At 42.5% G+C, this 25,907-nt stretch overlaps 1 protein-coding gene across 2 annotated transcripts in view; it reads right to left on the reverse strand.

Moving 5' to 3' along the window:
- The window catches only part of PHYHIP (phytanoyl-CoA 2-hydroxylase interacting protein), an 81,633-nt gene that overhangs the window by 55,031 nt on the left and 695 nt on the right, over window positions 1–25,907 (reverse strand). The gene's annotated exons all lie outside the window — the stretch shown is intronic.

A 25,907-nucleotide genomic window follows, 5' to 3' on the forward strand; every position in this document is an offset into this window, starting at 1 on the left:
CTTTGTTCAATACATGCTTCAGTGCCCAGCTATGCATTTTTCACTGAAAATGTGTTATATAATGTTTGTTGACAAGTTGTCCAAGGCAATAGCCTAAAAAAGCAGGTTCCGCAAAAACTTAGAGCCGGCATCTCTTGCGTCTTAGCTGGCTGATAGTGTGGTATGAAGAGGGCAGCTTAGCAGGAAAATCTCCCATCCGCCGCCATTTCACTGTTTGAGCCAAATGGAAGGAGAGAAGGAAATAGCAGCTGGAGAAAGCAAAAGTCCATGCGAATAGCCTTCGACTTACCATCAAAAGTGGGCTAGAATTTCTGTTGCTAAGCAAAGGGGGTTGTTAGATGAGTTGCATCCAATTTTACGACCTTTTTGTCAGGCCATGGTTGTTAAGCAAAGCACTGCAGGTGTTAAGTGACTCACACTGGCTTCGTTAAGCTGGCTTCCCCCCCCCCCCTCCATTGATATATTAGTCAGAAACCAGCTGGGAAAGTCGCAAATGGCGATCATATGATCCTGGGATGCTCCAACCATTGCAAATACAGGCCGGTTCCATTAAAAGAGAAAATTTGTAGCTCAGGGTTGAAATAAAGAGTCATTTAATGTCCGGGAACACTCCGTTCTCATTAAACAGATTTTTTTCTTCTTCTCTCTTACACCGATTTCTTTTTCCCCCTCCTGAAAAGTATGAGATTTGTTTGTTTTGTTTTGGGACAGGTACATTTGCGCACTTGGGATAACCTGCAAGCTTTTCAAAACTCTTTGGAATTACCTAATTCAAACCTTTTCTAAAAATGGTCTCGGTTGCATCAGTGCTAAAAGGAGTTGGGTTTATGGAGGAGGAGGAGGAGGAGGAGGAGGAGGAGGAGGAGGAGGAGGAGGAGGAGGAGGAGGACGGGGGAGGTCCTTGGTGTTCCCTGGGCTTGGTTGTTTTCTTGCAGATGTTTCATTACCCAAACTTAGGTAACATCATCTAGAGCAGGGTCTCCAACCTTGGCAACTTTAAGCCTGGTGGACATCAACTCCCAGAATTCCCCAGCCAGCTTTGCTGGCTGGGAATTCTGGGAGTTGAAGTTCTCCGGGCTTAAAGTTACCAAGGTTGGAGACCCCAATCTAGAGAAGCATTGATAATGTTACCTGGTTTGGCTAATGAAACATCTGCAAGAAAACAAGCAAGCTCAGAGAGCACCAAGGACCTCCCCAGTCCTGCTCCTCCTCCTCCTCCTCCTCCTCCTCCATAAACCCCACTCCTTTTAGCACTGATGATGTTACCTAGTTGGGCCATGAGACATCTGCAAGAAAAGAACCAAGCTCAGGGAGAACTAAGGACCCCAGTCATCCTCCTCCGCCTTCTCCTCCTCTTCTCCCTCCTCCTCCTCCTCTCCACAAACCCCATGAAGCAATGAGCCCACCAATTTTTTCTCTTTCCTTCCTTTTGGCGCGCTCTCTCTTCCCCCCTCCCTCTCCCCCTTCCCTCTCCCTCTCTGCAACCGAGACCGTTTTTAGCAAAGGTTTGAATTAGGTAATTCCAAAGAGTTTTGAAAAGCTTGCAGGTTATCCCAAGTGCGCAAATGTACCTGCCCCAAAACAAAACAAACAAATCTCATACCTTTCAGGAGGGGGAAAAAGAAATCGGTGTAAGAGAGAAGAAGAAAAAAATCTGTTTAATGAGAACGGAATGTTCCCGGACATTAAATCCTGAGTATCTGTTGAAGGGGAAGCAGAAAAACAAGAGGAGCAGAATAATTTGAAAAGGGACGTGTCTGGCTAGCAGAATGCCAATACCAGCATGCTTCTTTTTATTTATTTATTTATTTATTTATTTATTTATTTATTTATTTATTTATTTATTTATTTATTTATTTATTTATTTATTTATTTGTCACAACAGTATATGTAAGCATAAGCATGAAATAACTATACGATATATAAGCATATATATAAGCATAAGTATAAAAAAAACTATACGAATTGGATACAATCAAAGGACATTGGGACAGGAACGGTAGGCACGCTGGTGCTCTTATGCACGCCCCTTACAGACCTCTTAGGACTGGGGTGAGGTCAATAGTAGATAGTTTTTGGTTAAAGCTTTGGGGATTTTGGGAAGAAACCACAGAGTCAGGTAGTGCATTCCAGGCATTAACAGCTCTGTTACTGAAGTCATATTTTCTGCAGTCAAGATTGGAGCGGTTCACATTAAGCTTAAATCTGTTGTGTGCTCGTGTAATGTTGTGACTGAAACTGAAGTAGTCTTCAACAGGAAGGACATTGTAACAGATTATTCTATGAGTTAAACTCAGGTCATGCCGAAGGCGGCGTAGTTCTAAATTTTCTAAACCCAGTATTTCTAGTCTGGTGGCACATAAAGTATTTTGTTGTATTCAGAGGAGCGGAGAACTCTTCTTGTAAAATATTTCTGGACGCGTTCACTTGTATTAGTGTCAGAGATGTGGTATGGGTTCCAGACAGGTGAGCTGTATTCTAGAATTGGTCTAGCAAATGTTTTATATGCTCTGGTTAGTAGTGTAATGTTTCTGGAGAAGAGGCTACGCAAGATTAAGTTTACAACTCTTAAAGCCTTTTTTGCGATGTAGTTGCAGTGGGCTTTGGCACTTAGATCATTTGATATGAAAACTCCAAGGTCTTTAATGGGCTGGGGGTCATCTATAATGTAATGTCCATCAAGTTTGTATTTAGTGTTCTGATTCTTTTTTCCAATGTGTAAGACAGAGCATTTGCTGGTTGAGATTTGGAGTTGCCAAGTTTTAGACCATTTAGATACAAAGGTCTTTTTGAAGGGTAGCCGTATTGTTGATAGTGTTAAATAGTTTAACATCATCAGCGAAGAGAACACAATTACTTATAATATGGTCACAGAGGTCATTAATGTATAATATGAAGAGAGTTGGTCCTAGAAAGCTGCCTTGGGGGACGCCACTATTGACAGGAGCGGGATTTGATAGGGCACTGCCTATTTTGACCACTTGTTGTCTGTTTGACAGGAACGTTGTTATCCAATTATGGAGGGGTCCAGAGATGCTGTAGGATTTTAGTTTTAGGAGAAATTTGTCATGTACATTTCTTGCAAAGTCTTGTCAAAAAAGGCTTGCCATTTCATATTTCTTAGACTCTCTGAGGAGCCACAAGTATTGTTGCTTGTCCATAAGCAAAGTGGCATTTATTAATTATTCCTAAACTTTGTCAGACAATGCATAGTTATTGTTTTTAAAGTATTTTATAAAAATATCAAATCAATGCATGAACAGGGTGACACCTGGGTGTTATACATTCTAATACATATAAAACTAATCAGGTTAACCATAATCATTGTGTACATTGTGTACATAATACTTATGTATTTTTAATAATAATGCACACTTGTATTAAGTTATAGTCTATCATTGTTCAATTAGTCCCCGTTTTCTTTTGTTATTACTTTCATTTTATGAAATAAAAATGTGCACTACTAAATGTGCATCTGCACTACTATTAATACCTGCACTACAATTAATCTTCTCATCGTTCCCATCACCCATCTCCTTCCACTTATGACTGTAACTATGTTGCTTGTATCCTTACAATTTATACTAATATTGATTGTTTCCTGATTGCTTATTTGTAGCCTATGACTATCATTAAGTGTTGTATCATTAAGTGTTACATTTGTACCCTATGACTATCATTAAGTGTTGTAAGTGTTTTACCTTGATGAAGGTATCTTTGCTTTTATGTGCACTGAGAGCCTATGCACCAAGACAAATTCCTTGTGTGTCCAATCACACTTGACCAAAACAAAATTCTATTCTATTCTTTTCTATCTAACTTCTAATCATGTCACCTACCTAAAAAAGGGGGGGGGGAGGAGGAAAAGAGAGAGAGAGAGAAAAGGAAAAGCAACTCAGAACAACAACAAAAAAGATAAATCATCCATCCATCATCTCTTGCCCACTTCAATATTTAATTGCTATGCTTTAAAAGAAAGACAGGACAATGCATAGTTATTGTTTTTAAAGTATTTTATAAAAATATCAAATCAATGCATGAACAGGGTGACACCTGGGTGTTATACATTCTAATACATATAAAACTAATCAGGTTAACCATAATCATTGTGTACATTGTGTACATAATACTTATGTATTTTTAATAATAATGCACACTTGTATTAAGTTATAGTCTATCATTGTTCAATTAGTCCCCGTTTTCTTTTGTTATTACTTTCATTTTATGAAATAAAAATGTGCACTACTAAATGTGCATCTGCACTACTATTAATACCTGCACTACAATTAATCTTCTCATCGTTCCCATCACCCATCTCCTTCCACTTATGACTGTAACTATGTTGCTTGTATCCTTACAATTTATACTAATATTGATTGTTTCCTGATTGCTTATTTGTAGCCTATGACTATCATTAAGTGTTGTATCATTAAGTGTTACATTTGTACCCTATGACTATCATTAAGTGTTGTAAGTGTTTTACCTTGATGAAGGTATCTTTGCTTTTATGTGCACTGAGAGCCTATGCACCAAGACAAATTCCTTGTGTGTCCAATCACACTTGGCCAATACAAAATTCTATTCTATTCTATTCTATCTAACTTCTAATCATGTCACCTACCTAAAAAAGGGGGGGGGGAGGAGGAAAAGAGAGAGAGAGAGAAAAGGAAAAGCAACTCAGAACAACAACAAAGAAGAGAAATCATCCATCCATCATCTCTTGCCCGCTTCAATACTTTAATTGCTATGCTTTAAAAGAAAGATAGGACAATGCATAGTTAATGACTGTGTGGAGAATTAAAAAAAAACAATTCTAAAATCCCTCCAACTCAAATAAAATGCTACATAATAAAGCAACCAATTTAAAGAGAATTTAAGAATATCACAGAGGTTAAATGAACTTATATACACAAGGCTGCTGCTGCAGAAGCAACGTAAATTGGATTAAAAGAAAGACAATGCGAAAAAAGCTTTGATAATTCCAGACAGATATTCTAGAATTTTTCTACTTTATCTAGTAGTAGGTTATGGTCTACTTTATCAAGTGCCTTACTGAAGTCCAAGTAAATTATATCGACAGTATTCCTAATTTTGTCACTTTGTCAAAGAATGCAATAAGATTAGTCTGGCATGAGTTGTTTTTGACAAACCCATGTTGGCTTTTGGTTATTACTATGTTTGCTTCGCTGTTTGCTGATTCCTTGCTTGATTATCTTTTCTAGAATCTTCCCTGGTATTCAGGTCAGGCTGATAGGTCTGTAGTTTCCTGGATCTATTTTTTTCCCTTTTTTGAAGTGGTCTCCAATCCAAGTTCAAGAGCTCCAACCTAATTTAGCTTTTCAAAATCAGACAACTCAACTAGATGCTGCCCCATAGCTGAACTTTTTTTGGCTTGCCTTGCTCTACAGCTAATAAATTAGTGATTTCGGGCAATTCTTTTGCATATTTCCCTGTATTGGATGTGATTGCACTTTGGGTGCTTGGCAACCACATCACATTTACGATCAGTTGCAGATTCCTGAGGTTGAGTGATCACAATCTACAATCTTTTCTCCCAACTTCTGGCAAGAAAGGCTTGATAGGGAAACTGGATTTGTTTTAACATCCACCTTATTGATGTAAAATTAGGTCTGACTCCAGCTGCGATCACACATTGCTCCCAGAAGCACGAAGCTGAAGCCTGAAGATGACGAATGAGACTTCGTCGAAACGTCGGCAAGATACTTCCAATTTTACACGGGAGAAAACCCGAACAACCAAAGACCTACATACAAACACCCGTGAAAACTTCAGAAAACATATATATATATAATATATATAGTCATATATACAATATATGTACACTGAGAGCATATGCACCAAGACAAATTCCTTGTGCGTCCAATCACACTTGGCCAATAAAAAATTCTATTCTATTCTATTCTATTCTAGTCCTAAGTCAAGGACTGCCTGGATAGAAGCTTGGTTTTAAATCTGTAATCTCTAAGTTACCTCGCAATCTCTTTTTGAACTAAAATGTACAGCGGTATTCCCTCTGTGGATAATAAAAAATATGATGTGATTTCACAAAATGTGTTAAATCAACACATCCAGGTAAAATATCACAGGCTGCACAAATCGTTCATGTTTATAAGTGAATACCACCAAGCTGCTAGGAATTGCAATCACAGTCTCAATAAGATAAGAAAGGAAGTGTTTTCTGATGCAATGGCCAGATGAGTAGGTGAAGAAATTGTGGTGGCCTCCCCTCCCCAAATTCCACCCTGACCAAGTTCCTGTCCTAAAACACACACACACACACACCCCGGATTTCAAGAATGATAGTTGCACATGGATGGGATGATACACATGTGCAAGAGATGTTTCAGATTCCAGTCTGGCTCACAGGAGCACAGCAAGTGCACGGTTGGGTGAATGGGTATGTGTCAAATGTGCCCTTGAGGAAAAGTGAGTTTGGTAGCCAAGGTGGGATTCTTGACATAGAAGAAAATTGATCAGCAATGTGTGAATACTGGCAAGTACAATGAGCTGGCTCCTTTCTCCCCCAAAACACATTGAAGGGAAAGTGTAGGAGAACAGCAGGCAGAGGTGGGGGCAGAGTTAAGTGTGTCATCAGCTCAGAGTCATTAAGTTACCACAAATGGTCCAACTCAGGGATGAAATGCACCCGGTTTGGACCAGATCGCCCGATCCGGTAGCGATCTTGGCTGGTGGCTCGGAGAACCGGTAGCAATCGCGGTGTGAGACTCTGTCCACCTGCCCGGCTGTCGTTACTTCCTGGTTTTAACCTGGAAGTAATGTGTTTTACACCCTCTGCGCATGCGCAGAAAGGTTTTGCACCTGTGCAGAGGGTGTGTGCGCGAATGAGTGAAGCAAGCGTGTGGTGTGTGCACTTCAGAACCAGTAAGGAAGGTAAGTAGATTTCACCCCTAGTCCAACTCCTTATGAATTCTTTTGACCCTTATCTGGTGCCAATTTAGTGTCGAAACGTAATTGTCCAGATTCTTGCAGAGGTTCGAAAAACTCTTCTATGCTGCAATCTAACAGATGGTTCCGATTCTTTGAACCTGACAGAAAGTTCTGTAATGTAAACAAAGTTCACTTTCTCTAGATCAGTGGTTCTCAACCTGTGGGTCGGGACCCCGTTGGGGGTCGAATGACGATTTGCCAGAGGTCGCCTAAGACCATCGGAAATATGGGAAGTATACTTGTGAGTCGAAGAATCGCACTCCAATGGTTGACTCCACAAGTCAGCTGCAGGCTCTTCAAATCGCTAGCCGAATTCGGCTTCAGGGGCGATGAATTAAAAAAGAGAGAAATCTTTGCTCTGATGTCTCCCTCTCAAGCCAGCTGCAATCACTCCCAATCGCTAGCCTAATCTGGCTTCAGATAAACTTAATAGGGGAGGAGTCTCCGCTTTAATGCCTCCGTCCTCAAGGCAATCGCAAGCAGTTCAGATCACTTGCCAATACGGCTTCAGGCGCGATAAATTCAAAACAAAAATAATTTTACGGTTGGGGTCGCCACATCGTGGGGAATTGTATTAAAGGGGTCGCCACATCGTGGGGAATTGTATTAAAGGGGTCGCAGCACTATAAAGGTTGAGAACCACTGCTCTAGATCCATCCAACTCAATGCCAAGCCGACAGCTGTCTTATAATATTTCATATGGTGCAGGTTCCGGAAATGGGCTTCCTGACTCAATTGCGTCACAGCCGCCACGGGAATTCTAGGCGCTCCTCTACACATACCTTTTCTTTCTGCCATCTAACTGAAGAATTAGGAATTTGTCTCTGTACAATTCCATTGAGTTATAGCTTCACCTCTTCGACCTTTGCAAATTCCCTTTGAATTGTAATTCTGAATGTTGGGGTGTTGGTTCGTCATCTAATTGTGTGCAATCTGCCTGAATTTCTAGAAAGCCACTGCAGACTGGGTTAACAACGGTTATATAGATGAATCAAAGGTTCTCATCAGTGTTGGGTTTCAAAAAAAATTTAATACCCGTTCTGTGGGTGTAGCTTGGTGGGCATGGCATGGCATCGCTTGGTGGGTGTGGTATCGGAAGGATACTGTAAAATCTCCATTCCCACCCCATTTCGGGGGAAGGATACTGTAAAATCTTCATTCCCTCCCCAGTCCAGGGGAAGGTTGCTGCAAAATCCCCATTTCCTCCTGATCAGCTGGGACTCAGGAGGAAGAGAATAGTTGGAGGTGGGGCCAGTCAGAATTTTTACTACTGGTTCTCCGAACTATTCAAAATTTCCACTACCGCAGGGGTGAAATGTTCCCGGTTTGGACCAGATCGCCCAATCTGGTAGCAATGGTGGTGGGTGGTTCGGAGAACCGGTAGCAAAACTCCCTGCCCCTCCCCATGCCCAGCTGAGCCGCACGAATACCAGAGGGTTTTTTTTTCTTTTAAAAGCATTTTTTCTTTGGGCAAAAGAATGCTTTTAAAAGTAAAAAAAAAACCCTCTGATGATTGTGCGGCTCAGCTGGGATCGTCAGAGGCTTTTAAAAGCATTTTTTCTAAAAATGCTTTTAAAAGGCTGCTCTGACAATTCCAGCTGAGTTGCCTGATCGTCAGATGCTTTTTCTTTTAAAAGCAAAAAAAAATGCTTTTAAAAGAAAACAAAAGCCTCTGACGATCAGGCAACTCAGCTGATCACACAGCCTTTTAAAAGCATTTTTTACAACTTCTTCGGCCGCTTTTAAAGTAAAAAACCTCTGATGATTCTTGACTCAGCTGGGATCGTCAGAGGCTTTTAAAAGCATTTTTTCTAAAAATGCTTTTAAAAGGCTGCTCTGACAATTCCAGCTGAGTTGCCTGATCGTCAGATGCTTTTTCTTTTAAAAGCAAAAAAAATGCTTTTAAAAGAAAACAAAAGCCTCTGACGATCAGGCAACTCAGCTGGGATCGTCACACAGCCTTTTAAAAGCATTTTTTACAACTTCTTCGGCCGCTTTTAAAAGTTAAAAAAAAAAAGTTGGCCACACACCCCGGTCACATTACCCCCACCACCAAGCCACGCCCACAGAACCAGTAGTAACAAATTTTACATTTCACCATTGCACTACCGGTTGTCCAGAACTGGTCAGAACCGGCTGAAACCCACCTCTGGTTCTCATTCAGTGCAAGGCAGTATCCTGCCTTATTACTATCCTGCCCGGAAATTACAGAAAATGGTCCAATCCAACACTGGCCTAAACTGGAAAACAGTATCTACAGCAGTGGTTCCCAACCAGTGTGCCGCGGCACTAAGGGGTGCCGTGAGATCTTTTGAGGGTGCCGGGAACTTTTGAGCTACGGAGATTTTAAATATCTATTTCCTTATAAGGGTGCCGGGAACTTTTGAAAGGCTTTCCAAGGGTGCCTCAAACAAGAAAAGGTTGTGCCTCAAACAAGAAAAGGTTGGGAACCACTGATCTACAGTCTAAATTAACACAACAAATAAATATAAACAGCAATTGCAAGGGAACACAGGGGCATAAACAGCAGGTAGATTTTGTGGCTGCAACAAGAATGGAGAGATTTTAACAGTCTGATTGAAAGCCAAAAATGAAAATACCTAATTGGGCCTTTGAAGGGGAGGGGAGTCTACAATACAGGCACCATTATAGTAAACAAGGTGCCTTCCCAGGTAAAAGATTGCACCTTACGCTGAGCTTGTTGATCGAAAGGTCGGCAGTTCAGCGGTTCAAATCCCTAGTGCCACGTAACGGAGTGAGCTCCCCTTACTTGTCCCAGTTTCTGCCAACCTAGCAGTTCGAAAGCACGTAAAAATGCAAGTAGAAAAATAGGTACCACCTTTGGTGGGAAGCTAACAGCGTTCCATGCGCCTTTGGCATTTAGTCCAATGTGGCCACATGACCACGGAGACGTCTTCGGACAGCGCTGGCTCTTTGGCTTTGAAACGGAGATGAGCATCGCCCCCTAGAGTCGGGAACGACAAGCACATATATGCGAGGGGAACCTTTACATTTTACAAAATCAGACTTTGGTAAAGTTTATGACCGGCTGATTCTAGTTCAGTGTATGATAGGGAGAGTAAATAGAACAAAAATGGATATAAGCAGGAACAATAATATTTGTGCCTCTTTTAACAATGTCAGAGCTTCAATTCTTGGTTTACAAGCCCCCTCAAAAACTCGTTTTTGAAAGACAAGTTCCTCAGAAGCAATTAATTAGGCTAAATGAGAACTTAAAAACCTAGGAAAGCCAATCCTCAGGCACCAGGAACAAGTCCTGAGATCTTAGATAGATAGATAAAATTCTTTATTGGCCAAGTGTGATTGGACACCCAAGGAATTTGTCTTTGGTGCATATGCTCTTAGTGTACATAAAAAGTAAAGATACCTTCACTAAGAATCATAAGGTATAACACTTAATGGTAGTCATAGGGTACCAATAAGCCATCAAATCATACTAGGAAACAAACAATATAAATCGTAAGGATACAGCAAGAAGTTACAGTCATACAGTCATAAGTGGGAGGAGATGGGTGATAGGAACGATGAGATGATTAATAGTAATAGTAGCACAGACTTAGTAAATAGTTTGACAGTGTTGAGGGAATTATTTGTTTAGCAGAGTGATGGTTTTCGGGGGAAAACTGTCCTTGTGTCTAGTTGTTCTGGTGTGCAGTGCTCTATATCGTCGTTTTGAGGGTAGGAGTTGAAACAGTTTATGTCCAGGATGTGAGGGGTCTGTAAATATTTTAACAGCCCTCTTTGTGACTAGTGCAGTAGACAGTTCTTGGCTTACAAGCCCCTCCAAAACGACTCGTCTTTGAAATACAATTTCCTCAGAAGCAATTAATTAGGCTAAATGAAAACCTAGCAAAGCCAATCCTGAGGCACCAGGAACCAGCCCTGAGATCTTGGCAGAGTTGTCTTCTCCTGACCAAGCATCTTTGGAGTTAGATCTGTGACTGCCATGGGCCATAAAAGTACAGTCATCTCTGAAATGAGCGTCAGAAGGTGGAGACGCCCATGTTGCTTGGTGAAGTACCTTCACAAGAGTGGCCTGCAGAATAGACTCTTACTTAACAGATTATCAGAGTTGGAAGGGACCTTGTAGGTCATTTAGTCCAATCCCCCTACCCAAGCAGGAGACCCTACACCATTTCTGACAAATGGCAGTCCAGTTTCTTCTTGAAAGCCTTCAGGGATGAAGTTCCCACAACTTCCGAAGGCAACTTCTGTTCCATTGGTTTGATTGTTCTCACTGTCAGAAAATTCCTCCTTATTTCCAGGTTGAATCTCTCTTTGGTCACTTTCCATCCATTATTCCTTGTCTGGCTTTTGGGTGCCTTGGAAAATACCTTGACCTCCTCTCTGTGGCAGCCCCTCAAATATTGGAAGACTGCTATCATGTCTCCCCTGGTCCTTCTCTTCTCTAGACTAGCCAGGCCCAGTTCCTGCAACTGTTCCATCATATGTTTTAGTCTCCAGTCCCCTCATCAACTTGATTGCTCTTCTCTGCACTTTTTCTAGAGTCTCAACATCTTTTTTATAGTGTGGTGATGGAAGCAGTGTATCCCTGCCTGAGGAACATCAGCTGAACTTGAGTAGGACATCCAGAGTTTCTGAGATAAAAACCTCCGTTGACCTCATTCCACAGCTGCGATATTTCTTGAGTTCCAATGCTGTGAATGTTTTGACTTCTATCACATCTTTATCAGCCCACCGTAATCAAATAGCTGATGTTTACCCTTGAAAAATTCTCCCTAATGGTTAGTCAGAACTGATTTAAATTACAATTTGTATCTTTTTCCTTCGGATGCCACACAAAAACCCGTAGCAACGAATGCTATCAAATATTTGTGTGATCCTTTCGGTCACACCATCAAAGCTGACACTGGCCAGAGTATAGAACAACTCAAAGTAGTGCAAGATGGGAAGACATGGAGAGACCTGGCCCATGGAACTGCCAAGAGTTATCATCCAGTGTCCCAAAACTCCTAATTTCAAAACTCGTTTTTATCAGAGAGGAAAGCTCATACTTTTGATCCTCTCTGCTGTCTATATTTTCTTGAAACCTCTATCATATTTCCCTCTTCATCCTCTCTTTTCCACCCAGAAAACTTTTCCAGTTGGTATCTTCCAGATGTTTTGAAACCTCTTATCATCTGTCCCTCTTCATCATCTCTTTTCTACCCAGAAAACCTTCCCAGTTGGATGTCTTCCAGATGTTCTGAAACCTCCACCATCTGTCCCTCTTCTTTATCTCTTTTCCATCCAGAAAACCGTCCCAGCTGGATATCTTCCAGATGTTTTGAAACCTCTTATCATCTGTCTCTCTTCATCATCTCTTTTCTACCCAGAAAACCTTCCCAGTTGGATGTCTTCCAGATGTTCTGAAACCTCTACCATCTGTCCTGCTCCGTCATCTCTTTTCCATGCAGAAAACCTTCCCAATTGGATGTTTTCCAGATGTTCTGAAACCTCTACCATCTGTCCCTCTTCTTTATCTCTTTTCCACCCAGAAAACCATCCCAGTTGGACATCTTCCAGATGTTCTGAAACCTCTACCGTGTGTCCATCATCTCTTTTCCACCCAGAAAACCTTCCCAGTTGGACATCATCCAGATGCTTCGAATTCCATCTCCCCTGTCCCCAAAACCCATGCTTCCTAGGAATGTTGAGACTTTCTGGTTCTACATATCTGAAGGAAGGAAAACCTTGGGTCAGAATTGACGTTCTGCAAAGCAATTCAGCCTCTGGGGCTTCCCATCCGCCTCTTTGATAGCTTGACAAACAAAGCTCAGAGATACTCCCAAAAGCGTCAATCGGATGCCCCAAATTAGCACGCCGAACATGAGGATCAACAGAATTCACGGGGAAGGCTATTTGAAGAGGAATTTTAAAAAAAAAAAAAGACTCCGAGAACTATTGCAAAGGGAACTCAAGGTGAGAAAATTGGAAACTGGGCACAAAGGCAGCTCTGGTTGATGGGACGGACTTTTTCCTCCTTTGTTTTGTGTTTTTTTGGGGTGGTGGTGGTGGTTATTGTTCATGTCACTGGAGTCCTGCCCAGGGCCCCTCCCAAATGACATTCCTGCCCTTCCCCTCCAACATGTTTGCACAGCAGGTAAGCCGCTCCCTTGCCAGGGTGCCAAGCCAAACGAGAAAGGCACAAACTGGGGGGGGCGGGGGGGGGAAGAGAGAGAGAGAAGCAAAAAAAGCAAGCTTCTGCCACAGCAAGCTGTTGTATTCAGTACCACCTCCCTGGATGGTCAGGAAAAGCAGGTTGACATGTCCCTGCCAAGAGATGCTGCCAAAACAAAACAGACTGATTCAGATCCTCGGCAGCAGGCAACCCACCGGCAAGCCCACGCAGCCGCCTGCTTGCACTCGCTCACGTGGGCCCCAAAGGCCTGGCATTCCTGCCTGTCACGTGGAGTGGCACAGCGCCCCCACCTCCTGAAGGCAGGCAGGCTTCCCTTTAGGTATCAAAACCAGGAAGGCATGCACACACACACAAACACACTTTGTATGTGTGCGTGCAAGCTCGTCCAGATGTCCTCAAGGGTTTTCTCCCGAGTCGCGGGCAGAAACATCTGGATCTCCGACTGCCCCTCCTGAGGGGTTGCTCCCTCAAGAAAGTGTCTTTTGCAAAGACCAGAGTGCAACACCAGGACATTGGCATACCTGTCCCCTCCCCGAGAAGATCTCAAATTCTCCCCAGAGCCTGCCAGATGAGGATCTGTCTGTCTGTCTGTCTGTCTGTCTGTCTATCTATCTATCTATCCTCCTCTCTCTCTCTCCCTTTCTTTTTCTTTCTTCCTTTCTATAACTATAATAATCTTTCTTTCTCTTTCTTTTTTCTATCTATCTTTCTATCCCCCCTCTCCCTTTCTTTTTCCTTCCTTCCTTCCTTCCTTCCTTCCTTCTTTCTTTCTTTCTTTCTTTCTTTTTCTTTCTTTCTTCTTTCTTTCTTTCTATATCTATAATCATCTATCTATCTATCTTCCTCTCCTTTCTCTTTCTTTCTTTCTTTCTTTCTTATCTATAATCATCTATCTATCTATCTATCTATCTATCTATCTTCCCTCTTTCTTTCTTTCTTTCTTTCTTTCTTTCTTTCTTTCTTTCTTTCTTTCTGTATCTATAGTCATCTATCTATCTATCTATCTATCTATCTATCTATCTATCTATCCCCCTCTCTCCCTTTTTCTTTCTTTCTTTCTTTCTTTCTTTCTTTCTTTCTTTCTTTCTTTCTTTCTTTCTTTTTCTTTTTTTCTTTCTTTCTATATCTATAGTCATCTATCTATACATACATACATACCAGGGGTGGGTTCTACTTACCTTTACTCCCGGTTTGCAATGGGATTGCGCACGCTTCTGTGCAGGCGCAGAAGCTCCCGCCAGTTTTACTACCAGTTCGTGCGAACTGGTCTGAACCGGGGACAACCCACCACTGATACATACATACGTACATACATACATACATCTATCCACCCCCTCTCTACCTACCTATCTTTCTTTCTTTCTATCTCTCTCTATCATCTATCTATCTATCTATCTATCTATCTATCTATCTATCTATCTATCTATCTATCTATCTCTATCTCCCTATCTCTAACTCTCTGTCTATCATATGGCACATTCACATCACATTTTGGTAAACGCACAAGAGACAAAAATATAAACTACGAAATATAAAAGAGATTTCTCTGTTCCTTTTGGAGAGAACGTGGTTCGCGTAATGACTGCTTTTTCAGGTCCACCTACATAGTGCAATTTGAATGTTCTGATCTCATTCTCAGAAGCGACGGTTTAAAAAAAACAACACCAAAGAAATTTGGAAAGAAGCAGATCACCTGTTTAAAGAGATTGAACGGGAGGATCCCCCCCACTTCACTTTCTAGGACTCCCAGACAGCATGCCTATGGCAGGAATTGGTATGGATTAAATCCAACACATCGCCAAGTTGGCAAACTGGAGAAAGTCCAGAATTACAGAATAACAGAGTTGGGGAGGGATCCTGGAGGTCTTCTAGTCCAACCCCCTGCCCAAGCAAGAGACCTTACACCATTCTGGACTATCTCTTCTTAAAAACCTCCAGTGATGGAGCACCTACAATTTCTGAAGGCAAACTGTTCCACTGATTAATTGTTCTCACTGACGGGAAATTGACTGAGCTAGATTTTAAATTTATGGGTTTTAATTGGGTTTTATTTTTATATTTTAATTAACGGGCTTATAGAATAAGTTTTTTAATTGTTTTTATATTGTATTTATGTGTTTATGTGTTTTTTAAGTGCCTGTAAACCGCCCTGAGTCCTTCGGGAGATAGGGCGGTATATAAATATGATTAAATAAATAAATAAATAAATAAATAAATAAATAAATAAATTTCTCCTTAGTTCTACCTTGGATCTCTTTTGATAAGCTTTAAATCTGGGCTGCTGATCTCTATTCCAGAAGCATTTCAGGAATGCTATGGAGCTCGGAGGACTTGCAATGAGATTCCTCTCTGCCCGAACATGTGTCAGTTTTGGCCAGATTTTCAAATGTTTTGATGATGAGCCATAACATCTGCTTGTGTACTGCAGTGGTTAGACGGAGTGTGTATTTATTTGTTAGTGGAGTATGTGTGAAAGGACAAAAGAGATGGAAGCACAATGATATATTGTAGTAGAGCAAGAAAGGAAAAAATAGAAAATGGTAATGATCAAGGCCACACTTGGAATGTGGCTATGATGTAAAAAAGATGCTGAGACTCTAGAAAGAGTGCAGAGAAGAGCAACAAAGATGATTAGGGGACTGGAGGCTAAAACATATGAAGAACGGTTGCAGGAACTCGGTATGTCTAGTTTAACAAAAAGAAGGACTAGGGGAGACATGATAGCAGTGTTCCGATATCTCAGGGGTTGCCACAAAGAAGAGGGAGTCGGGCTGTTCTCCAAAACACCTGAGGGCAGGACAAGAAGCAACGAGTGGAAACTAAGCAAGGAAAGAAGCAATTTAGAACTAAGGAGAAATTTCCTGACAGTCAGAACAATTAATCAGTGGAACAACTTTCCACCAGAAGTTGTGAATGCTCCAACACTGGAAGTTTTTAAGAAGATGTTGGATAACCGTTTGTCTGAAGTGGTGTAGGGTTTCCTGCCTAGGCAGGCGGTTGGACTAGAAGACCTCTAAGGTCCCTCCCAACTCTGTTATTCTATTCTATTCTATTCTATTCTATTCTATTCTATTCTATTCTATTATATTCTATTCTATTCTATTCTATTCTATTCTATTCTATGATGGTTTAAAGCAGAGGTCCCAGGCCCCTGGGCTGCAACCCACTACCGGGCCGCGGCCTGTTTGAAACTGGGCTGCGTGAGCAATAAGCAAGAGTGCATGAGCAAAGCTCTACTTGCGCAAACGGTGGGCCCTTGCACTCGCGTGCGAAGCTCCACTCACCTGAACAGAGAACACTCGCCTGCAAAACTCCGTTCACGCAACTGGAGCGTCATGCAGCAGCACTCTCTTGCTTGTGCGAGTGGAGCTTTGCGTGTGAGCACAAGCGCTCCCTGCTGACACACAAAGCTCCACTCGCATGAGTGGAGGGTGTGTGCACACCTGCCACTCACACCAATGGAGCTGCATGTGCCTGCCGGTCACACACATCCACAGACCCACAAAGGTGGAAAGGTTGGGGACCACTGGTTTAAAGTGAAAGCAAGAATGCCTTGGGGGGGGGGCAGGGGGAAAAGAAGCTGGATCTATTTCCTGTTCCAGATGCAAAGGACTGTAGAATATATGTTGGCCCTGTCCTTTTCTTTCTCCTTAAACAAATTGTGGATTATAAGCCCTGGAGCAAAACTGTACACAATTGGCTGCTCTAAATTATCTCCATCATGATCTCTTCTGGCAAAGTCTTGTCCATGCTATAAAATATACATTCAGAAGTACAAAAGCGAACCCGACAGATGCTCTTGAAATACACCAGAAGAAATCTGAAACGTATTCAAAAGTGAACATTTAACCACTGTTGAACCTATGTGCGCGAGCGCACACACGTCGTTGTGATTCAGTTGCTAAGTCGTGCCTGACTTCTCATGACCCCATGGACCACAACATGCCAGCCCCCCTCATCCCCACCCCGTCCTCCACTCTTTCCAGGAGTTTGTCCAAATCCATGTTTGTTGTGTTGACGACACTATCTAACCATCTCATCCTCTGCAAACCCCTTCTATTTTTTGCCCCATGCACCTATACTCCTTTGTATGTTCTTTGCCCGAGATCAAATAACAGAGCCAATCTGGGTATTCCAACTTAATGTATTTTATTTTATTTTATTGCAAGTCTGATTGTTAGTACGGCATGCAGCTTGATTCAATGGTTAAAATGGGACTATTCTGAATGGCTGATTGGCAGGTGCTGGAAGAAAAGGAGCTGGCCTTTGCCCATCATCCCAAATAGCAAAGAGGAATAGAGAGTAGAGTGTAGGGAGTAGAGAGTACGGAGTACAGAGTACAGTAGAGCAGAGAAGAGCAGAGCAGAGTAGAGTAGAATAGAGTAGAGCAGAACGAAACAGAACGGAACAAATGGAACAAATGGAACAAATGGAACAGAACAGAACAGAACAGAACAGAACAACAGAACCTTGGAGGTTTTCTACTCCAGCCCCCTGCTCAAGCAGATACGTGACTGTCTACTCCAGTGTTGGCGAAACTTTTCGGCACCAAGTGCCGAAATGAGTGCGCCTACACATGCAGAGGAGCGTTGGAGACCGGAAGAGCAGCTCCCCAGCGCGCGTGTGCTGAGCTTCCAGTTTTCAGCGAGCCGGTCACCTGGTCTTCCGGTTTCTGGCGCACATGCGTGTGCAAAGACCGCACCGGAACCCAGAAGAGCAATAGGTGTGCCCAGAGAGATGGCTCTGTGTGCCACTTCCGGCACGCATGCCATAGGTTCGCCATCATGGGTCTAGTCTCTTCTTAAAAATCTCCACAGATGGAGCACCCACGATTTCTGGTGGCAAGCTGTTCCACTGGTTAATTGTCCTCACTGTTAGGAAGTTGCTCTTTAATTCCAGGTTGCTTCTCTCTTTGATCAGTTCCCAACCATTGTTTCTTGTCCTGCCCTCAGGTGCTTTGTAGAATAATTTGATCCCCCTCTTCTTTGTGGCAGCCCTTCAAATACTGGAATACTGCTATCATGTCACCCCTAATTCTTCTTTTCTTTAGACTAGCCCAGGGGTCGGCAACCTTAAACACTCAAAGAGCCACAAAGGTCCTAACCGGAAGCCCCCGTTCAAGTCTGGAGCTGACCGGAAGTCTTGTTCCCCCACCATAGAGTCTTCTCCTAGCGCGGCGTCCTTTTCCTTCTACTTGTCCTAATCAAAAGCCCTATCAATTGTGGAGTCAGCTGGCGACAGGGAGCCACAGCAGAGCGATGAAAGAGCCACATGCAGCTCCAGAGCAGCGGGTTGCTGACTCCTGGACTAGCCAGATCCAAATCCTTCAGTTCTTCATACGGTTTAGTCTCCAGGCCTTTGATCATTTTAGTTGCTCTCCTCTGAACTTTTTCTGCAGTTCCAACATCATTTTTGCAGTACGGTGTCCAAAACTGGTTGCAGTATTCCAGGTGTGGCCTTACTAGGGTTTTTACAAAGCGGTGCTAATGCTTCACGTGATCTTGATTCTATGCTTCTGTTTATACAAACCAGGATTGTATTAGCCATTTTTGGGCTGCAGCTACACACTGCTGACTCATAGTATACAGTTTTTCACTAATTGACATTATTTGGATGTCTTCTTGATGCTTTCATCTTATTATAAAATGTATGTTGACAAATTTACTGGTGGTGTTGATTTGCACATCTTATTTATTTATTTTATTTATTCGATTTTTATACCGCCCTTCTCCCGAAGGACTCAGGGCGGTGTACAGCCAAATAAAAAAGCGCAATATATACATTAAAACAAGACTAAAACAAACATATTACAAAATGGCCAAAAATTTAAAAAATTTAAAACATTTAAAATAGTTTAAAAACCCTAAAATATAAATAACCCCGAATTAAAATTTAATTAGGCCAGTCCCGCTTGAATAAATAGATGCGTTTTCAGCTCAGGGCGAAAAGTCCGAAGATCAGGCACTTGACGTAAACCAGGGGGAAGTTCGTTCCAAAGCGTAGGAGCTCCCACAGAGAAGGCCCTGCCCCTGGGGGCCGCCAGCCGACATTGTCTGGCGGACGGCACCCTGAGAAGGCCCTCTCTGTGAGAGCGTACGGGTCGGTGGGAGGCATAGGGTAACAGCAGGTGGTCCCGTAAGTCTCTACCCTGGGCCAAGCCAGAGAATCTGCAGAAGTCTTTGGAGGCTGTTTAAAACCACTGAAGCAAAATCCTCTTCAGCACAAGAAATACAAAACCTGCCATTCTGAGCTGGCTTATGTGCTTTTTTGTTGTTAGTTGCGAAGTCGTGTCCGACCCATCGCGGCCCCATGGACAACGTTCCTTCAGGCCTTCCTGTCCTCTATCATCCTCTGGAGTCCATTGAAGCTCACGCCAACTGCTTCAGTGACTCCATCCAGCCACCTTGTTCTCTGTCGTCCCCTTCTTCTTTTGCCCTCCACCTGCAAATTCATCAGGGTCTATCTAGATGGCAGCGGCTGGTGACAATGAGCTAAACGGGATGGAACTTAGTTAGAATTTGGGATGGGAGACCACCAGAAAACTGCACATCTATAGATTGGACCACTGCCTTTCCTACTATTCTAGAAGAAGGGAATATCCAAGTACTTCCGCTCCTTGCCAATAAAACCATACAGATCTATTGATGAAGTAGATAGAGCTCATATTCTTTTTGTCTTCTGTTCAATCATGTGGAGTCTAGCTAAATTCAAAAGAGCCTATCTTCAGATTAATAGTTCTGGGCATCTCGTATACCTGCTCTCAATCATATACTTGGAGAAGATCATATATCTATTGCATGGGCATCCAAACTTGGCAACTTTAAGATGGTGGACTTCAACTCCCAGAATTCCCCATCTTGGCTGGGGAATTCTGGGAATGGAAGTCCCACAGGTCTTAAAATTGCCAAAGTTGGGCACCTCTGATTTGGATACTTCTACTCTTAGTTGAGTAGAACTAAAGGGATGCAGTGGCTCAGTGGCTAAGATGCTGAGCTTGTCAATCGAAAGGTCGGCAGTTCGGCGGTTCGAATCCCTAGTGCTGCGTAACGGGGTGAGCTCCCGTTCCTCGTCCCAGCTTCTGCCAACCTAGCAGTTCGAAAGCACGAAAAAAATGCAAGTAGAAAAATAGGAGCCACCATTGGTGGGAAGATAACAGTGTTCCGTGCGCCTTTGGCATTGAGTCATGCCGGCCACATGACCACGGAGACGTCTTTGGACAGCGCTGGCTCTTCGGCTTTGAAACGGAGATGAGCACCGCCCCCTAGAGTCAGGACTAGCACATATGTGCAAGGGGAACCTTTACCTTTACCTTCACCTTTACTCTTAGTTGAACTTGTATACCCTCAATACTCCATGCCTCCTGAATTCTAATCTTGTCAGTTTATTTCTGATGGTTTCTGCCTAACCAGAAAAATCTGGACAGAGTCGGTCCAAAGCATATCCCACCAGACAAATACTGACTATCAGGAGCCAAGAAGGGGGCCTTCTAGGTCTCAGCATCTGCCTTCTGGAATTATATCCCCCAGAGATTTGTGTCGCCCTCATCCTGATGGTATTTATTTATTTATTTTTTATTTTGTCACACAGTATATATAAGCATAAGCATGAAATAACTATACAATATTTAAGTATATATATAAGTATGAGTATGTAATAACTATATTAATTGGATATAACAAAAGGAAACAATAGGACAGGAACGGTAGGCACGCTTGTGCTCTTATGAACGCCCCTTACAGACCTCTTAGAAATGGGGTGAGGTCAATAGTAGACAGTTTTTGATTGAAGCTTTGGGGATTTTGGGAAGAGACCACAGAGTCAGGTAGTGTATTCCAAGCATTAACAACTCTGTTACTGAAGTCATATTTTCTGCAATCAAGATTGGAGCAGTTCACATTAAGCTTAAATCTATTGTTTGCTCGTGTATTGTTGCAATTGAAGCTGAAGTAGTCTTTGACAGGAAGGACATTGTAATAGATGATTCTATGAGTTGACTCAGGTCATGTCAAAGGCGGCGTAGTTCTAAATTTTCTAAATTCTGGAAGATCTTAAAGACTCATCAGTTCTACAGGCCTTGGGGTGGGGTGTTTGTAGAGCCCTATAGGTGATGTGTTTGTTATTAAAGAAAGTGAGTATGTCCAGCCACACAGGATTTTCTTGCTGTTTTCCATTGTTTTCTTTATTGTTTTTACTTGATGTCAGACATTCGGAAGTTAAGACAATTTCAAACTCTCAGAAATGGCAAAATAAGTACATGAATACTTTGCATTCTCGAAAAAAAAAGTTTTGTTTTGCCCTATTTGCTTTGATGAGTTATTTCTTCTGAAACTATTAGGTTCATTTATGTTTAATAATCTCCATTTGTCTTTTAAGCCTTTTCTTTTTGTGGATCTCTTTGGAGCTCTGACTCCAATTTTTTATACTCTTCTTTTAACATCATAGCCTGTTGCTTTTTCCTCTTTATTACTTTACTGAAAAAGTACATGACTACTGTAGGATCACTAGAAACCCAGAACATACATTAGAAATATGAGCTTGTCGATCGAAAGGTCGGCAGTTCAGCGGTTCTAATCCCTAACGCCGCATAACGGGGTGAGCTCCCGTGATTTGTCCCAGCTTCTGCCAACCTAGCAGTTTGAAAGCACCTAAAAAATGCAAGTAGAAAAACAGGGATCACCTTTGGTGGGAAGGTAACAGAGTTCTGTGCGTCTTTGGCGTTTAGTCATGCCGGCCACATGACCACGGAGACGTCTTCGAACAGCGCTGGTTCTTCGGCTTAGGAACAGTGATGAGCACCGCCCCCTAGAGTCAGGAACGACTAGCACATATGTGCAAGGGGAACCTTTACTTTTATTTTATTTATTTTTTATTTTATTTATTTTATTTATTTTGTCAAGCATGTATTTTATGACAGATACAAGTGTAAACCTAATTATAAATGCATGTAAAGGATATGAATAAAAGAAAACATTAGGACAGAGACGGTAGGCACACTGGTGCACTTATGCACGCCAAATATCCCAATACAAACAGGGCTATGTACGAAATGCAATCAGCTCAGATCAAGAGCATCATTTAATACACATTTACATAGGCTAACCCTAACCCTTTCACTTGTAATTCAATTATACCAGCCTGAGGTTTTTGACCGAATGAATCATTCAGGTTCTTATTATTTCCCATCATTTCGGAATACTGACTGAACTACCCCTTCGCTGTGTTCATACTCTACCTTCCTTTAACAGATTAACAGAGTTGGAAGGGACCTTGTAGGTCATCTAGTCCAACCCCCACATCTACCCAAGCAAGAGATCCTAACCCATTTCTGACAAATGGCACTTCTTGTTCCATTATAGGTTAATGCTTGCATTCTGACCATATATTTAACAACCATTCAAAGCCGCAACAGCACTGAAACGAATCCTCGCACTTACGACCATTGCAGGAGCTCCAAAGTGACCTGATCAAAATTCAGGCAGTTAAAAAACTAGCAGGTATTTACCAAGGTGGAAGCCTTCCAGAAACACGTGTTTGCCAAAGACGACTTCAGCTTCAATCGCAACAATACAAGAGCAAACAATAGATTCAAACTTAATGTCAACCGCTTCAAACTTGATTGCAGAAAATATGACTTCTGTAACAGAGTTGTTAATGCTTGGAACTGATTATCTGACTCCATAGTCTCTACTCAAAACCCCAAAATCTTCAACCAAAAACTCTCTACTATTGACCTCACTCCATTCCTAAGAGGACTATAAGGGGCATGCATAAGAGCACAAAAGTGCCTACCGTTCCTGTCCTATTGTTCCCTTCATTATAGTCTGTCATTTGCACCTCTATAACTGTCTGGTTCGGTTCTGCAACCCAACAAGAAAAACACAGACTTCAGAGGATAATTAGAACTGCAGAAAAAATAATTGCTACCAACCTGCCTTCCATTGAGGACCTGTATACTGCACGAATCAAGAAGAGGGCTGTGAAAATATCTACAGACCCCTCGCATCCTGGACATAAACTGTTTCAACTCCTACCCTCAAAACGACGCTATAGAGCACTGCACACCAGAACAACTAGACACAAGAACAGTTTTTTCCCGAAGGCCATCACTCTGCTAAACAAATAATTCCATCAACACTGTCAAACTATTTACTGAATCTGCACTACTATTAATCTTCTCATCATTCCCATCACCAATCTCTTTCCATTTATGACTATATGACTATAACTTGTTGCTGGCAATCCGTATGATTTATATTGATATATTGACCATCAATTGTGTTGTAAATGTTGTACCTTGATGAACGTATCTTTTCTTTTATGTACACTGAGAGCATATGCACCAAAACAAATTCCTTGTGTGTCCAATCACACTTGGCCAATAAAAATTCTATTCTATTCTATTCTATTCTATTCTATAGTATTATATGCATACTTTTACTTTTACTTTTACTTTTACTTATATATACTTTTTTCTCTCATGATGGCTTATTGTTTATGTTGATGATTGTATATACTGTTGTGACAAATAATAAATAATAAATAATAAAATAATAATTTGCGACCTTTCCCAAGGGATTTCCCACAAACAGAGCCAACGTGGGAGGCAAGGTTTCAACAACCATGGGATTTGCTTAACAACAATGGGCAAAAAGATTGCAAAATTGGCCAGGACTCATTTAATGAATTGCTTAGCGACAGAGGTTCTATCTAGCCTCAACCGTGGCTCTAAGAGAGGGATACAATTAAGCACTAATACCACTCTATAAAGCCTTAGTAAGACCACACCTAGAATACTGTTTTGGTCACCACACTATCAAAAAGATGTGGAGACTCTAGAAAAAGTGCAGAGAAGAGCAACCAGCTTGATGAGGGGACTGGAGGCTAAAACATATGAAGAACGGTTGCAGGAACTGGGCATGACTAGTCTAGTGAAAAGAAGGACCAGGGGAGACATGATAGCAGTCTTCCAATATTTGAGGGGCTGCCACAGAGAGGAGCGGGGCCAAGCTATTTTCCAAAGCACCCGAAGGCCAGGCAAGGAATAATGGATGGAAACTGATCAAGGAGAGATTCAACCTAGAAATAAGGAGGAATTTTCTGATAGTGAGAAAAATCAACCGATGGAACAGAAATTGCCTTCGGAAGGTGTGGGAGCTTCATCACTGGAAGCTTTGAAGAAAAGACTGGACTGCCATTTGTCGGGGATGGTGTAGGGTCACCAGTAGAGGGGGTTGGACTGGATGACCTACAAGGTCCCTTCCAACTCTGTTAATCTAACATCTAACAAGTCAAGGATTACCTGCATCACATTATTCTTTTTTCTTTCTTTCTTTCTCAAGTTGCTAAGAGTAGCAAAACGAGTTTGCTCTTCTCTCACTCCCTTGCTCAACACCCCCAGCGGGCTTTGCTCAGCTGAAAAGAGGCACATGTAGAACCACGTGTTTTATACCTAAGTTTGCTGGATAAACTACCAGAGAAGCATTTTGCATAACAGGCTTAAGCCCCAATAATCAAAGCAACCTTCCTATAACACTGCGATATAAGCGTTGAGAAAAACAAAAAAATCCCTCGGAAGGCTTCTTGGTTAACCCAGCCAGGATATGACACGAGGTCTTCTGAACGCAAACCACAATGCCTTGACTTCTAAAACCTCCGCACAAATAAACACGCAGTTATAAAACAGCTACATCGACGTGTCACGCAGCGGTAACCTGACTGCGCAGCGAAGAATTTTGTTTCCCTTCCTTGCGATGGATGACACATGTTATTCCCGGGTACAAAGACGCACACACAGGTCCTTGCCAAGCTCTCGTCCTATGCCACAGACATGTGCTCACGTGCCCATCGTTGGCCCATGCCAACATTCTGTACAGTACATGCATACGTATGCCCTTCCATGTTCATAAAAAGGACACCCAGGTGTAACTGTTTGGATTTCAGGACTCCCGCCTGTCCAAATTTGGCAAAGCCCCAGCGTAGTTCTCAATGTTTGTCTTTTTGCAAGAAGCCAGGAAGATGACTCCTTCCTGGGGCCATGAGGAATTCAACCTGACAGGTTTAATAGCCGTCATTAAGCAGTTGGTAAAACTTGGCAACTTGAAGATGTGCAGACTTCAATCCCCAGAATTCTGGGAGTTGGAAGGTCCACACGTCTTCGAGTTGTCGAGATGGAAAGGCAGCAGGCAAAGAGGTTCCGGGAGCTGGGTTCGAATCCGACGGAGACCCAAATCACCCCTCCTGTCCGGTGGGCAGAGAACAGGCCCCTTCTACGCTGCAGCAACAAATCGCTTCCCTCCTTCGGCCCTTCTCCACCATGGCACCATTAAACCACCCATCCTGGGAAAACGTGACTCCACTTTCCGATAAGAAATAAAAAGGGCCGCTGCAAAATTGCTTGAACCGGATCCCGTGTCCTAAAGAAGGAAGCTGGGGAGGGTTGTGTGGAAGGACTGGGATAGATTAGGGAGAAGGCGTCCATCCTTGCCCTTCGTGTCCCATTTCTCCTTGCTTGTTTACGGCACATTTCAACCAGTTTCCCCCGGGGGGGGGGGTCCTTATATCTATTTATTCCATCCACATCCGAGCTTGTTTTTTCCCCCCACAGACCAGCTTATTTCCTCCACTCCTTTGGCCACACAACAACCCTGTGAGGTGGGTAGACCCACAGCGCCCAAAGCCGGAGGGTCTTCCTTCAATCCCCCCCACACACACACACCATCATCATCCATCACTCAGGGGATGAAGCCTGAGGATTGCAAGTTCCTCCCACCCACCC

The sequence above is a fragment of the Ahaetulla prasina genome, chromosome 9 (genome assembly GCF_028640845.1).
Source record: "Ahaetulla prasina isolate Xishuangbanna chromosome 9, ASM2864084v1, whole genome shotgun sequence".
Taxonomy (NCBI): domain Eukaryota; kingdom Metazoa; phylum Chordata; class Lepidosauria; order Squamata; family Colubridae; genus Ahaetulla; species Ahaetulla prasina.